Here is a 14,296-nt window from a genome sequence, read left to right as displayed (position 1 = left end):
AAACACTGTTTTAAATTGATTGTGTGCTGGTGAAGGCCTCAAGCCCAAAACGTCAGTGATGTCAGGACACTGTCTGACTTACTGAGTTTCTCCAGCATTCTGTTTTTACTTCAACCACGGTGTCTGCAGACATTTGTGCTTTACTTCTGTGCGCTGGCTCTACTACAACAAAGGATGATGCTCTTTCAATCCCACAAGCTGTACATTTAGAGTTGTGTTCTTCACTGTTAATGTTGATAGTCAATCATTAAAAGAAGCTTGTAATCCCATGTTAGTGTAAACCTTAGTTTTATACCTCCAGAAATCCGAAATTATAAAATTACAGAACACATTGCTGCTATTGCAGTCATCCATGAGGTCATTATTACAATTAACAGCTTCCACAAAGAGTTAACTATAACCATGTATGGCAAACCATCTAAATATTACTAACATCATCAGAATTACAAACATTAACAGAATTAATCCATAGCATAGAAACTGAATGTGATAGTGAAGTTGATGGGCTGCAAATTGATTGCATAATTTCAGCATGTTAATGAAATTAATGACTGTACTCCTTGGAGAAGAGACCACATGATTTTCTCTGTCACTTTTTTGCTCTGGTAAACAGATATGACTTGGAGGTGTGCAATATTTCATGTTACATTCCAGTTCTCATATCTCTCATTTTTGCTTCTGATCTACAAGTAGACCATTCAGCTCTTCAAGGCATTGCCAGCTCTCTGAGCAACCACATCACATTCTCCTATTTTTTTCCTCGTAACCCTTTCCTTCCTACATGTCCATCTGCTCCTTCAACTGATGAAACAGGAGGTTCTGTATAGGAAGCAAAATGATAACAAATTCATTGTAAGAGTTTAAAATTGTGGCAGGAAAGATCCAAAATCACATCACTATAAATGCAGAAATGTATAAAAAATCAATTAAATTCCCGCTAAAGTGAAATGATTATTTACAAATGAAAACCTCTTCCTTCTGAAAGTATATAGCCTGTGATAATTGCTTCACTTGTGAGGTTGTTATTCCAAATCCAAGTGCAGGTAAAAGAAAACTTGCCACAAAAGATGATGAATGGTGTAAATTTGGTTTATCTATTCATTCTGGGCCTTACTGATGCTTTGGCAAAAATTCTACACAAATCTATCAGATCAACAAGTGCTGAGGACCATGAATTATAGACCAGTTAAAAGTAGGTCCCAAGATTTCAGGGACTAGGCTTGATGCTTCATTTCATCTATTATTTCCTCCCCTGCCACCACCTCTATTTGACAGTGTTTCACTCTTACTGCAGATCATATGCTTGGCCAATCAATCATCTTGTCATGTGACTCTGAGCACAATTATGTGATGCATTCAGTTATTCTTGTATTATATTGTGGAGTAATACATAATTCTCTTAGCCCAAGAATATCAGAGAAACAGAAGTTAACATACAATGTGCATTATGTAAAAGCATCTTTACCTTTCCTAAAACAATATTTACATGACATACTAAAATATGATATTCTATAGGAATTTTGAAATGACATAATTGAAGCTATTGGATTTAACTGACCCTGAGAACTGCATGTGCTGTTTTTTACAGTCTTGTGCACCATAACTCCCAGAAATCAATGTGTTCTCCAGCTTGATTAATGATATGGGCTTTCAGCCAACAGACAAGAATTGAAGTTAATGCATAGGCATTGTACTGTTTCTTGAGTTCAGTTCAGTCCAACATTGAAAATCTTGTGGCAACTGTCACTGAGCTCATTTCTAAATGGTCAGCAGGTTGCCTACTTTCATCTGGTGCAGGTATGCAATGCCAGCAAAACATTTTTGAAAACTTCTGCATGATTCTTGTTGACAGGCACACACATACATATGCACACACACGTGCATGCGCGCGCACACACACACACACACACACACACACACACACACACACACACACACACACACACACACACACACACACACACACACACACACACTCATACATGTACGTGACATGGACATTTGTCTCAATTCAACAGCCAGCCTCCCTCCATTACTCTGGCAACTACATTATTACAAGGTGACATCACTTTTGCCTCATTGCCTTAGTGAACCATTTGTCAAAGTTCGCATGACAGCACCTCACACCCCCTCTTCTCATCCTACTAAACGCACAAAATAATTGGCTCTCTTTTCTGGGGATATTACAATATATCGAAGGAGGGTAGTTGTAGTAAGAAATGTCAGAAGAAATTTTTGGACAGGGATTTAATTCTTGTTCTTGGAGTACTTGGCAACAACACAGAGCTTATCCAGTTTCATGCAGCTAAATGAATCACTTTCACATCAAGATGCTGACCAGATCACAAATGAAGCAAAGGGAATTTTTAGCTCTCTGCTCACGATCTTAAAAATTGTACATTCTTATATCATTGTGAATGTTATATGTGTTAATAAGGTCTGGGACTTCTTCCTTGTTCAGTCCTGTGTAATTTTGTCAATATCAAAATTAAAATAGCCTCAGCATTATTTGGAACTTTAAGTGTTTCATGCCATCCATGAACAACTTTTTGCACATGAGAAAACTGTTTATTTCTTGTAGAACAGAATAACTATCACTGTCTTGCTTGTTTCCATAAAGAAATATATGAATTTGTAGCCATCCTGAGTGTTGAGCATCAGAGACCCTTATAATGAGGGTTGAGCAGCTGCTTGACTGATGTGGCAAAGGTCACCTTCTGCTGCCTGGAGGGATCCAGATGCAAAGAAGTACAAGTCAGTAGCAACAGCAAATGGATTAAACAAAGCTGCTTTGTTGATGGAAATAGCTATGATCTTCTGCCAGAAGTGGGTATATTTCACCAATATTCTCCAGAAGTTGCACTTGGCATGAAAAACTTAATCCAAAAAATTGGAGCAGACAAAACCTTTATCTGGCTGTGTTTTTTTTATATAACTTGTACTTAAGGTGCCATGTTGGGCATGTTTTAATTTCATACATTTCCCAGTGAGGGAAATTAGATTAAATCTGACTCACAATTCACTTGAGCACTGATGCAATTTTCTGATTTCATCTTTTGTATTTGAATGCATCTTTAATATACATTGCACAGATTACTTAACAACAGAACTTAGTTGTGTATAACAGCTTTCATTAGCAAGTCACAATTCAACAAGATGTCATGCTGAAATCTTATGCTTTTAAGCATCACAGTGAAGGTATCAGTTTAATGCTGAAAATCATCTGCAATTTTTAATTACACAGAATAAATGCTAACTGCGTTATACAGAAGCATCTGCCTACAGCCACAATATTACTGCTGTCACAGAGTTCAGGACCGCACATCAGATGTCTCCTGTTATATGACTGAGGAAACCTGGGGACTATTTTATGTTGGAGCATGAACACTGCAAAACTGTAAGAGCCACAATGCACTTGAGTGGTGAGCATGCTCAGTGTGACTGTGTCTTTATACCTGACCAGCAACCTAATGTGAGTAAAGATTTGTGCTGTTAAACTTGCAAACCTTCTTAGTGTTTATTAAAACCTCTGATGAATGGTACAACCATGGCACAACACCTCCTAAAGAGATTAACTCACAATAATATTGTTTAAAGCAAGGGGATCTCAATTTAAGCATTTTTCAGAAACTTGTAGTACACTGTTAGAGAAAATGTAGTGACCTTAAGTGTGTGCAATCCAATTTTTAGGCCTACCATATTGTGATAGTACAGATTCTATCACCAATGTGTATATGGACAGATTGCAGTGTAGGATGACTGTGATTGGCTGAGAGTGTAGCCACGCCTACTGGCAGGTCTTAAAGGGTACCTCCTCGCCAGACCAGGTCATTCTGGACTGGTCGACCTACATGTGATATGCTCCAGTCTTTTAGTTAATAAAAGCCTTGGTTTGGATCAGGAAGCCTTTGATTCTTTCGACGTGCTCTACACATATTGTAACTTTTGGTGTTTACATCTGCTTTCTTTTTCAGAATTTGAGAATTGAAGGATTCGTAAATGGATGGTACATGAATTCAGTTCAAGCAGCACTTTGAAAAGGACTGAGTGAGCTCATTGCAAAAATCCTCTCTAGGTTTCAAAAGGATTGAAAATGACAATATTCAGGCAAAGCAATAGCAATTTTATTTGCAGTTTCGGAAATGGTCGACAAAAAGTAGTGCCTGCTCAACAACTCTCTTTGTAATTCCTACAGACTTTTGAATTAATTATTTGTGGAAAGTTAAAAGGAAAGCATTGAAGAGGTTATCCATATTCCTACAATCTATTTGCATCAGTCATTAAAGAGGGCTGACACTAGTTTGGCAGGATATTTCAGGCACTGATTAAATATGACACTAATTTAATATGGGTGGTGACCTTACAGAATGAACTGACTTTTTAAAAAACCTACCCTAACTTTAATGGAAACAAATTTGTATATACCTTATTTTGGGTGCACTATCTATGACACCATAGAGCTGTTCACTGAGAGAAAATAATCAGGCTGGAACATAATAAAGGGTGAGTTTGGTGCTGGTCACCTGTAGAATTCTCAATTTGAATGTTTAAATTGAATAGATAGGAACCAAATTTCCAGATTGTCTTTCAGTGCCTTAAAGGATTTAGAGATTTGTCAATATTTACCAACTGTCTGAAAATTGGATTGCACATACTTAAGATCACAATATTTTCTCCAGCTGGGTACTACAAGTCTCAGAAAAATACTTAAATTGAGATCCCCTTGCTTTAAGCAACAATGTTGTGAGTTATTCTCTTTAGGAGGTGTTGTGTCCTCGTTGTACCATTCATCAGAGGTCTTAATAAACACTAAGAAGGCTTGCAAGTTTAACAGCACAATATTATATGGAAGGAAAACAGAGCAGAAATAGTAACTAGTAAAAGAATAAATTAAACCAACTTGCAATGTTTACAACAAAGGAGAATATTAAAAATGCAGCAAACAAAAGTGTTGGAGAAACTCAACAAGTCATACAGCTCCACAGGAAATAAAAGGCAGTCAACATTTTGGACCTGAGCCCTTCTTCAGGAGTGCTGAAAATCAGGTAGAGGACTGAATGAAAAGATGGTGGGGGTGGGGAGAATGGAAATGGGGGGGGGGGGAAATACAGGTAATGAAGATAGATAAAGATAGGAGGGTAGAAGAAAAAGAAGCTGAGAACTGATGGGTGAGAGGGCAGGGAGCGAAGAGAGATTAGCTGTGATTGGAGAAGGTAAGGGACAAGGAGCTGGAGGAAGGGAGACAAAGGGGTAAAGAAAGAGAGACCAGAGGAAGAGGTTAACAGAAACTGAAGAAGTCATTATTGATGTTGTCTGGTTGGAGACTGCCAAGATGGAATTTAAGGTGTTGTTCCTCCAATTTGTAGTACATGAAGCCATGGACACATGTCAGTGTAGTAATGGGGTGTGGAATTAATGTGATTGGCCACTGGAAGGCCATTGTTATTGCAGGAGAGAGAAAAAAGGTGATCAACAAAGTGATCTCCCAGCCTGCACCCAGTTTCTCTGATGAAGAGGCTAGACTGGAAGCACCGGATGCAGCAAATGACCTTACAGATTCACACAAGTTGCTTCACTTGGAAGGACTATTTAGGGCCCCAAATAGTGGTGAAGGAGGAGATGGAAGTGTTAGACCTTGCATTCACAGAGATAGGTGCCAAGGCAGCAATTGGAGGAAAAGGATGATTGGATGAAGGAACAACCCTACAGAAAGCAGAGTTAGAAGGGGAAGGTGTCTGATGGTTGATGCCTTTGCAGGCATTGGAAATTGCAGAGAATATTATGTTGGAAACAGAGGCCGATGGGGTGGTAGGTAGGGTCGAGGGAAATTCTGTCCTTCTTGCGTCTGGGGAGTGGAGAAGGGAGGTGGTAAGAGGCCAGAGCAGATGTTCAGAAAATGGGAGATGTGATTGAGGGCTGAGTTAATGCCAATAGAGAGAAAGCCAGGTTTTCTGAAGAAGGAGGAATCTGAGATGATCTGGAATGGAAGGCCTTGTCCTGCAGATAGATTTTAGAAGAGGAACTGAAAGGAAGAATCTTTACAGCAAACAAGGTGGAAGAGGGGTCAAGATAATTGTGGGAATTAGGGAGTTTATAAGAGAATACTGTAGATTTGAAATGGAGATAGAGAGATTGAAAAAGAGGAAAAGAACCATGAATTTGAGGTCAGGGTGGAAGTTCAAATGAAAATTGTATGGATAACTGAAATTAATTTAAATATTTAACTTTTCATTTAATATTCTACCTGAAATTAAATGATAGAAGTCTTCAGAAGACATCATTTAATGAATGATAGCCATCACCTTTGTTGAACTGGACTCTTGTCCACTGCAATGGCAAACTAAGCAATTGAATAAAAAAAATTCTTCCAAGCATTTAATAAAAATCATTAAAGGGAAGAACCGGAGACAGAAAACTCAGTGGTAATCCACTAACTAATAGCAAATTGCTTCAACTGCAATAGATTGAATTTAGGAAGCAAAGATAAAAGAACTTTCATAAAGTATTGACATTTTCTGGAATTATTCCTTTTACTGTACAATTAATGTTGGGATAAAAATCCAGGATTAGTTGAAAAATAAAAATATTAATATCTGTTTTGCCAATGGTTTCAGTGCCAGTTTTCATGAAACTAGCTTATACTTTTGGGACAATTGATATTCAATGGACCAGCGAGGGGGTTCAGTGGCTGAAGTACTACCACAGGCTGCAGGATGGTTGACAACTTGCAATCAAAGGACTCACACAGGATGTGGGATGCTGATGATTTGCAGTTGAAGGATCCACACAGGGTGCGAGCTGCTGGAGACTGGCTCTTGGGAACCAGGAATCGGAACCAAGATTCGAGAGGGTGCTGAGTATAAAAAGGGCTCCCGAAGGGCCTCAAGTGCTGAAGGCTGCCTGGTCATACTGGGGAGTTGGACCTGGAGCTCAGGCTGCCAATGGTTTGAACAGGAGTCCATGCTGCTGCACTGGCTCAGTATTGGAGACAAATCCACAGACATTTGGTGACTCTGAAGGGACTCTCCTTTGCTCTCTTTCTCTTATTGTTGGCAATGCTTACAGAGAATCTTTGTTTGCCTTATGGCAGACAAAAGTTGGTATATAATGTATATTACATTTTTATGTATTATCATATGACAATAAAAAGAGCCTTTAAAAAGCTGGAAAAGTGAGTGTCTGCAGATATGGTCTACAAGTACAAGAAAGAATTTTTGTATAGTTTCATCCAAAGGATGAAAATGAGAGTGATTTTGAGCATTTTGATCTAGTTGTAAATAGTCAGGGAGGTAGGACAGAGCAGAAAAGAATAGGCTCTCTCATTAGTAGGATACAATGTGGTCCCACAACATATGTCCTAAGATCTGAACCTTTCCCAACATATTTAATGATTTGAATGAAACAATCAAGAATTATTTTTCCAACTTTACAGATGACATCCAATTTGTAAGGTTAATAAATATGGGAGCAGGTAGTTAATGAAGAGCTGGAGTCAAGTGAATTAACAAAACTATGATCGTGTTTGGTTTACTCATGAGGTAAAGCAAGACAAATCAGCACCATCCTTTTAAGTGGTGATAAATGGAAATGACAATTGGTACACAGATACATAACAAAAACAGAGCTAATGGAATAACTAAGGAGACAAGTTATATTTTACTTATTAAAATTCTTGACGAGATCCCATTTGGAATCCATATTTAGCTTTAGGTTCGGCTGCTGAGAGTTGATAAACTGTATCAGAATGGCTGGCATGCAACCTCTCCCAAGGAAGTAATTCCTGAACATATCCTGACATGCTGATGCGACAGAATTCAGCCCAGAATCTAAATAGAGCCCAATGGCAGAGCATGGTCATGCTGGCATTTCACGTGATGTCTCTCTGGCATTCGACTATTGCACTCAAATGTCAGAGAGACATCATGTGGGTCAGAGCCCTCATTGATTTAGGTGGGGATTTCCAGCTTGCAGGTTAGTAGGGGTAGTATAGTTTTACTTTTGTACATTTTAAAATTATTTCTCAATGTTTTATTCTGTTTTAAATTCTTGTTACTTCAAACGTTTTAAATAAATTTATTGAATGGAATTTTAATAGATTCTAAATGTCTGAAACAGGTTGATCAGTTCTGTACAGCTGGTCCAGATGAGAGTTGGACAGGATCCTGTTTGATTCAGCAAAAATGAATGAAGATAATACCATTACTTAGAGGGTTAAATTATGTAACTGTAAGTCATTCCTTTGAATATCATTTGGGTGGGGAGGGGTAGGGACAGGTAGGTTGTTTCTGATTAATTTGCGAAAAATGATTTAAAAGTGTAGACAGAGTCATTAATTTCCTTCGGTGGGAAAATAAAGATCGAAAGGGTCCTTCTTCAGTTTGGATCAGAACATATAGCATATCAGTAAGATAAAAGAAACACATTTTTACCCAAATTCTTGAATACATCCCCCAATGTCTGTTGTTGTTCAAAATAATTAAATTTTTAATATTTAGGAGTTTTGTTCAGAAATGTGGTTAAGCAAAGTTGGAGAAATGGAACTCAAGGAACTCTTGTTCCTCATGGTTCTGTGAACCCAGAGAAATAGAATTTGAATTAATCCTAACAGAAAATCAAAAGAAAACATTCTCTTAGGTGGTAAGTGGTGGATTGGAGGAGTTGGCGTTGGTTTGCTGCTCAGGAAATGTAAAATAATTAAGGAAATCGATTAGTTTGATTCAGTCCAGCGCGATCCAGCCTCAGGCTAAATAAAACTGGAGTTTTAAAAAAAGCAGTGAAATGGCATCACTTTCTACAGCTGTTTCATTTATACACCCTCTTAATGAAGGTATCTCAACATCAGAGCTTTTTGGGTACCAACCAATTAAAAGAATTAATATCAATTTTAACATTCTTTTTAGGTATCTTTTATGTATGTTTCTGTATGTTTTATTTGATTTATTTAAACTGGAGGCATCAATGACATAATCCGAGGATTGCTTGTGTGAGTCAACCAATCTCCTCATGAAGATTAATGAAGCTCTGTGATGTTCGGCAATGGCAACGGCAACTGGTTCAATTAAAATGTTAAAATGAGGAATTCCAAATCATAATATCTTTCCCTACGACAATGCAATTTATAACATTTTCAGAATGCATTGCAACACAGGAAATATAAATCCAAAAGGGAAAAAACAAACTGCTGGAGTAACTCCGCGGTCAGGCAGCATGGTAGGAAATAGACTCTCGATGTTTTGGGTCGAAACCTGAAGCAGGGTTTTAACCTGAAATGTTGCCTATTCATTTCTCTCCATGGATCCTGCCTGACCCACTGAGCTCCTCCAGAAATTTGTTTTTTTGGCTCTCATTTCTGAGATCTGTAGATTTTTGTCTCCATATATCCAAAGGTTTATTTTCAAGAAAGTACATAAACTATTGCACATTGAATATGTTGATAGCTGCTTCAAATCATAATTTTCCAGACTGTCCATGAAATTGCTACATTTGAAAAGTAGGCACACAAATGACTCAGTTGACCAGTGGGATCACCATGTGAACAAATACAGTGGCATAGGGAACAATTTTACATTATACAATTCAGATCTTTTTAGATGGCAAACTTACACCGACCACAATGAATATCATAGGATACATGATCTGCTTCATTGCAGATGATCCTCTGACCTATCAAACCTTGATATTCTTGATTACCACTATGGAGGAGGCATGGACTATATTCTAGCACCGCTACCCTGCTACTCCCTTGCATTTCTTAGAATGATCATTTATTTGGCCCCTACTTGTTATCCACAAGCCATCTATTCATTTGCTCGGATGAGGAATATTTGATCCATAGGATCTTCAAATACATCAGGCATCCATGTCTTTATATCTGACAATATATACTACAATGTATAAAAAGTGAATGGTTCCTCTTTATGTTAAGAAGATGATATATTTCAGAATTCTTTTCTGGTCAAACTGCCTGAATCTTATAACTGCCATATTAAACTGTATCAGTTAGCTGCTGGAAGCAGGCCTAGGTAGGACCTGGGTAATTACTGCACATGAACCCCAGATATTGAATACCTTCATAGTCACAAAGAACAGGTAGATCAATTTTTGTAAGAAAATTGATTTTTAAAATACCTTTTAGCACTGCACTTCACAAGTACAGCATGCTGCTGCAGTATCTTAGCTGTGGATATTGCATTGTGAACAAAAAGAAGCTGAAGAGGCTCAGTGGGTTAGTTCATATCCATGGGTAGAAATGGTCAGTCAATACATTAGGTTGCATTTCTGCCCATGGTGCTAGCTAACCTGTTGAGTTCTGCCAGCTTAGATCGAAGCAGATCATGTATCCTATGATGTTCATTGTGGTCGGTGTAAGTTTGCCATCTAAAAAAGATCTGAATTGTATAATGTAAATTTGTTCACTCAAATTTCAGCATCTATAGTTTTTATTTTTTATATTTTAATAATTGCCTCTGCTCTGCACTTAAACTCATCCTGCCACTGTTAATAAACACGATCATAGAGTTTTACAACACAGAGACAGGCCCTACTGCTCAACGTTTCCATGTCCAATCAAGTTGTCCACCCACGTTAGTCCCATTTGCCTGTGTTTGGCCCATGTACCTCTAAACTTCTCCTATTCGTTTATGCGTCTGAATATTTTTAAAAACATAGCAATTGCTCCTGGCTCTACCACTTCCTCTGGCTACTTGTTTCATATATCCACTACTATCTGTGTAAAAAGATGCACCTCAGATCTCTTATAAATCTATCCCATCTCACTTTAAACCTATATCCTCTAGTTCTACCTAGGAAAAAAAAGCCTATAATTACCTGTCATTATCTTATAAACCTCATTAAGGTCCCACCTCAACCTCCTATTCTCCAGAAAGAAATGTCCCACTTTATCCATCCTCTCCTTATAATCCAAGTCAACCAGTCCTGGTGACATTCTTTTCTGCCCCCTTTCCATTTTAATATCTTTCCAATAGTTGGCTGACCAGAACTCTGCATAGGAATCCAGGTGTGATCTCATCAATGTCTACGACAGGATGTGTAGTGCCATTAACCCACATATAGAGTAGTTAGGTACAAGAAATCTTGATTTAAAAGGACTCATATTTTGCATGAAGTTTTGCAGGCTGCTACAGAATAGTCTGAAAGCTAACCTCAGATTCTGAACCTGGGTCCTGTTGACCACAGAGAACATGAATGAGGCCCTTGGCTGCTTCCACATTTAAAATCTCTTGACTGTGACTAGTCCAGTGAGTGTGTTACATGAGCTGAAGCTACAGGCTAGAGTATTAGCAAGTCCAAGGTCCTCAGTGGAGGAGAGCTTGAGATGTTCATGACTACCAAACCTGTTCCACAGAACATACAGGCCCTCACAATGTTTTCAGACCTCTTTTAGGGGAGTCGTCTCTGCCATCTATGGTTTTCTAAGTTAGTAGTGACAGGGATCTATGGTTTTCTGTGGGCACAGCTTAAGCCAATCACCAGTGCTTGCAGAGTCATGCTGAGTGCCTCCCTTAATTTCTCACCCTCCAAATCCAGGAGGTTGAATGTCTGATCTAAGCCACATCTCACAGCTGAATGTACACTAAGCACTGATTCTGTCCATTCACTGATAAGATATTTTGCTTCCTTTTCTCTCAGCAAAGAACATGAGGCTGAGAGGGTATACAGATATTTAACTCTCCATGCTTCCCAAAGATTTGGGCCATGGTGGATTGTGCTCAGGGTTCCATTCGTAACCCACAGCTCTTCATGAATGGCAATAGGCACCTCTTCCTGAAAACAGCACCTTAGTTTTGCAGAGTTTGACAATTAATTTTCATCTGGCCTGCAGGACAGTTCACCTCTTGGTGAGGAGAAAGAATCAAGTATCCTCTGTACTAACTACCTGCTCCTTTTTGACTTGCAATCAAACTAGTCCCTCTTTGATCATGTTCTCCTGAGCTGTGGGATGGCCACCTCCTGAGAAATGCGATCTAGAAAATACTCAGCTTTGACAATAGCTTTAACTACTCCATCTGAATATACCTAGCACCCACAGTTGTCAAGACATGGAGGACCTTCAAATTCTGACAAGACATGGATATTCAATCCATAGGTCCAATCAGAAAGAAAGTACTAAAACATGACCTATTCCTCTCACTACCACTGAATTCCAACATACACCAAAATCCTGAACTTAAAAGCATTACTCCATGGAAATGGACACCATGTGCTAAACCCTCTTATTTTATACTAGCTTGAATTCCAAGGATATAATCAGCTGACAGTAAGTTACCTGGTACAGAGTTTTAAGCCCTTTTTACACAGATATCTCGCAATATGACCATAAAGAAGACCCGGCATTAAGCCAGCTTTGGTCGTTTACACTGAATTAAATAACACCAGCATAATGCTGGGCCAGTATGTGATTTTACACAGCAAGCCGGCATTCTGGGAGCAAAAGAGGCGGAATGTGTAGCACAACAGCATCGGCATCTAGTGTGACATATAACAGTCTGTATTTGACAGAATATAAGACTCAGTTTTATTCTCCAAAAAATGGCTCAAAAATATCCCTCAGGAAATTAGGGTGATAATGATGAGTAACACCGTCAGTGACCATTGTCGCTGTATGGCTCACTAGCATCACTGTTATCTATCATTGGGGGCTAGTGGCGGGCTGTCAGGAGACTCTCCTGGCAGCCTGCTGTCGGACCCTACACTGGTCCCACCGCCCCACTCCCCCCACCCCCCCTGGAAGAAAGAAGGGCAGTGAGAGCAATGTGGGTACCGACATCGGGTTGCCAGGAGAGAGCAGGACAGTGGGCCGCTGGGAGAGAGCAGGACAACGGGCCACCAGGAGAAGGCGGGGCAGTGGGAGATCAGGCAGCGGGACCAGCACTGGGACCAAGAGCAGCAGTTTGTTTTAATAAAATGTTTTCAGTTATAGCTAAGCTGCTTTTGTTTTCTCTAGTCAATTACAGCAGTATTATTATTAAAAAGAGTTTTTCCTGGTATCCTAGTTGCATGTTTTGTCCAAGTTTTAAATGCCTACCCATAATGACTAAAAAAAATTCTTAATACTCCCTGCTGAAATGGGGGGTGGGGGGGGGGGGGCAAGTTCTTATATGTCAAATATGGTACACAGACACATCCTTTCCCATCCTTGTCCTCGGCTGCCAGATCACCCTTTTTACACAGACATTGATTTGGCACTGTGACTACCTCTGCTGCTGGCTTAAAGGTGGGACTGCAATAACCCCACCCCACCATTCCATGTTCGTACCTTTTACACAGAAGGCATGGCACAATAAAGGCTCAATGTTCCTGCATTGAAGTTGCTGTATAAAAGAGGCTATAGTTAATACTTAATTAATTATTCACTAGCAACTAACTTGCATACCAATGATTAACAAAGAATGTTCAAGTTAATTAAAACTTAAATGCTAAATGCAAAACTTAATTCTAGGAAATCATAGAAAACACAAAGCCCTGAAACTCTATTATTCACTAAAACCATCAAATTCCTTCTTCAGCACAAGGAGTATTCCATAGATCAAGATTTCATGCAACTAATTGCAGCAACAAAACCCTTCTTGGAACTTCTAGATCAGCTGGTAGGTTGCAAATTAGAAGAATAATGTACAGTTCTAGAATGTATATATGAATATGCCACTAAATATTCAAAAAGGCCACGGTTTTTCTTTGTTCAACATTTTATTGTGAATAAAGTCTATTTTTGGAAAAAAATCAGATGTCTCCACTTTATTTTATTCACAAGACGAACAATAGGTTGGATAACAGATTGAAGAAATTAATTCAGGGCCAGCATTGACTTTGATTCTATTCACTAATTTTCCATGTAGCAACATGGTGCGTTTGTCTTTAAATGTATTTATCAAGAGCAGATTTTGACTAGGGTGAGCACAGAGGTCTAATAGCCTGAGATTGTCTGATTTCAGAAGCTAAGCAGGCATAGGCCTGGAGGGGAGACCATCTAGGAACACCAGGTGCTGTAGGCCCCTGTGAGGGGTGCTGGACCAAATGTCTGTCTGTCTTACAGTAGACAATAATGAAATCTTTAACATACACATGATTTTTCCAAACATGGAGAGTAAATTTATTGTTAAGGTGACCTAAACAAATTTGTATTTCTCTAGAAATGGATATCTGCATACATCTAACACATAATTCTTGACGAAACAAGAACATTTGCGTCTCGATGTTGAAGGGGAATTTGAAGATACCTTGGCTAATAGATTTCAGAGATTTTGTGTTCACTGCTTTCAGAGTCAGAAGGGAAAAT

The 14,296-nt window shown here is 38.9% G+C and overlaps 1 long non-coding RNA gene across 1 annotated transcript in view; it reads right to left on the bottom strand.

The window, feature by feature from the left end:
* Positions 1-321: 321 nt before the first annotated feature.
* The window catches only part of LOC138756363 (uncharacterized), a 43,940-nt gene continuing 29,965 nt past the window's right edge, over positions 322-14,296 (bottom strand). Inside the window, exon 3 of the long non-coding RNA XR_011353025.1 lies at positions 322-819. This is a non-coding gene — a long non-coding RNA (uncharacterized lncRNA). The remainder of the gene's footprint in view (positions 820-14,296) is intronic.

This window comes from Narcine bancroftii, chromosome 3 (genome assembly GCF_036971445.1).
Source record: "Narcine bancroftii isolate sNarBan1 chromosome 3, sNarBan1.hap1, whole genome shotgun sequence".
Lineage (NCBI taxonomy): Eukaryota > Metazoa > Chordata > Chondrichthyes > Torpediniformes > Narcinidae > Narcine > Narcine bancroftii.
The sequence above is the reverse complement of the archived record's forward strand: the minus strand, read 5'-3'. Positions and strand labels throughout refer to the sequence as shown.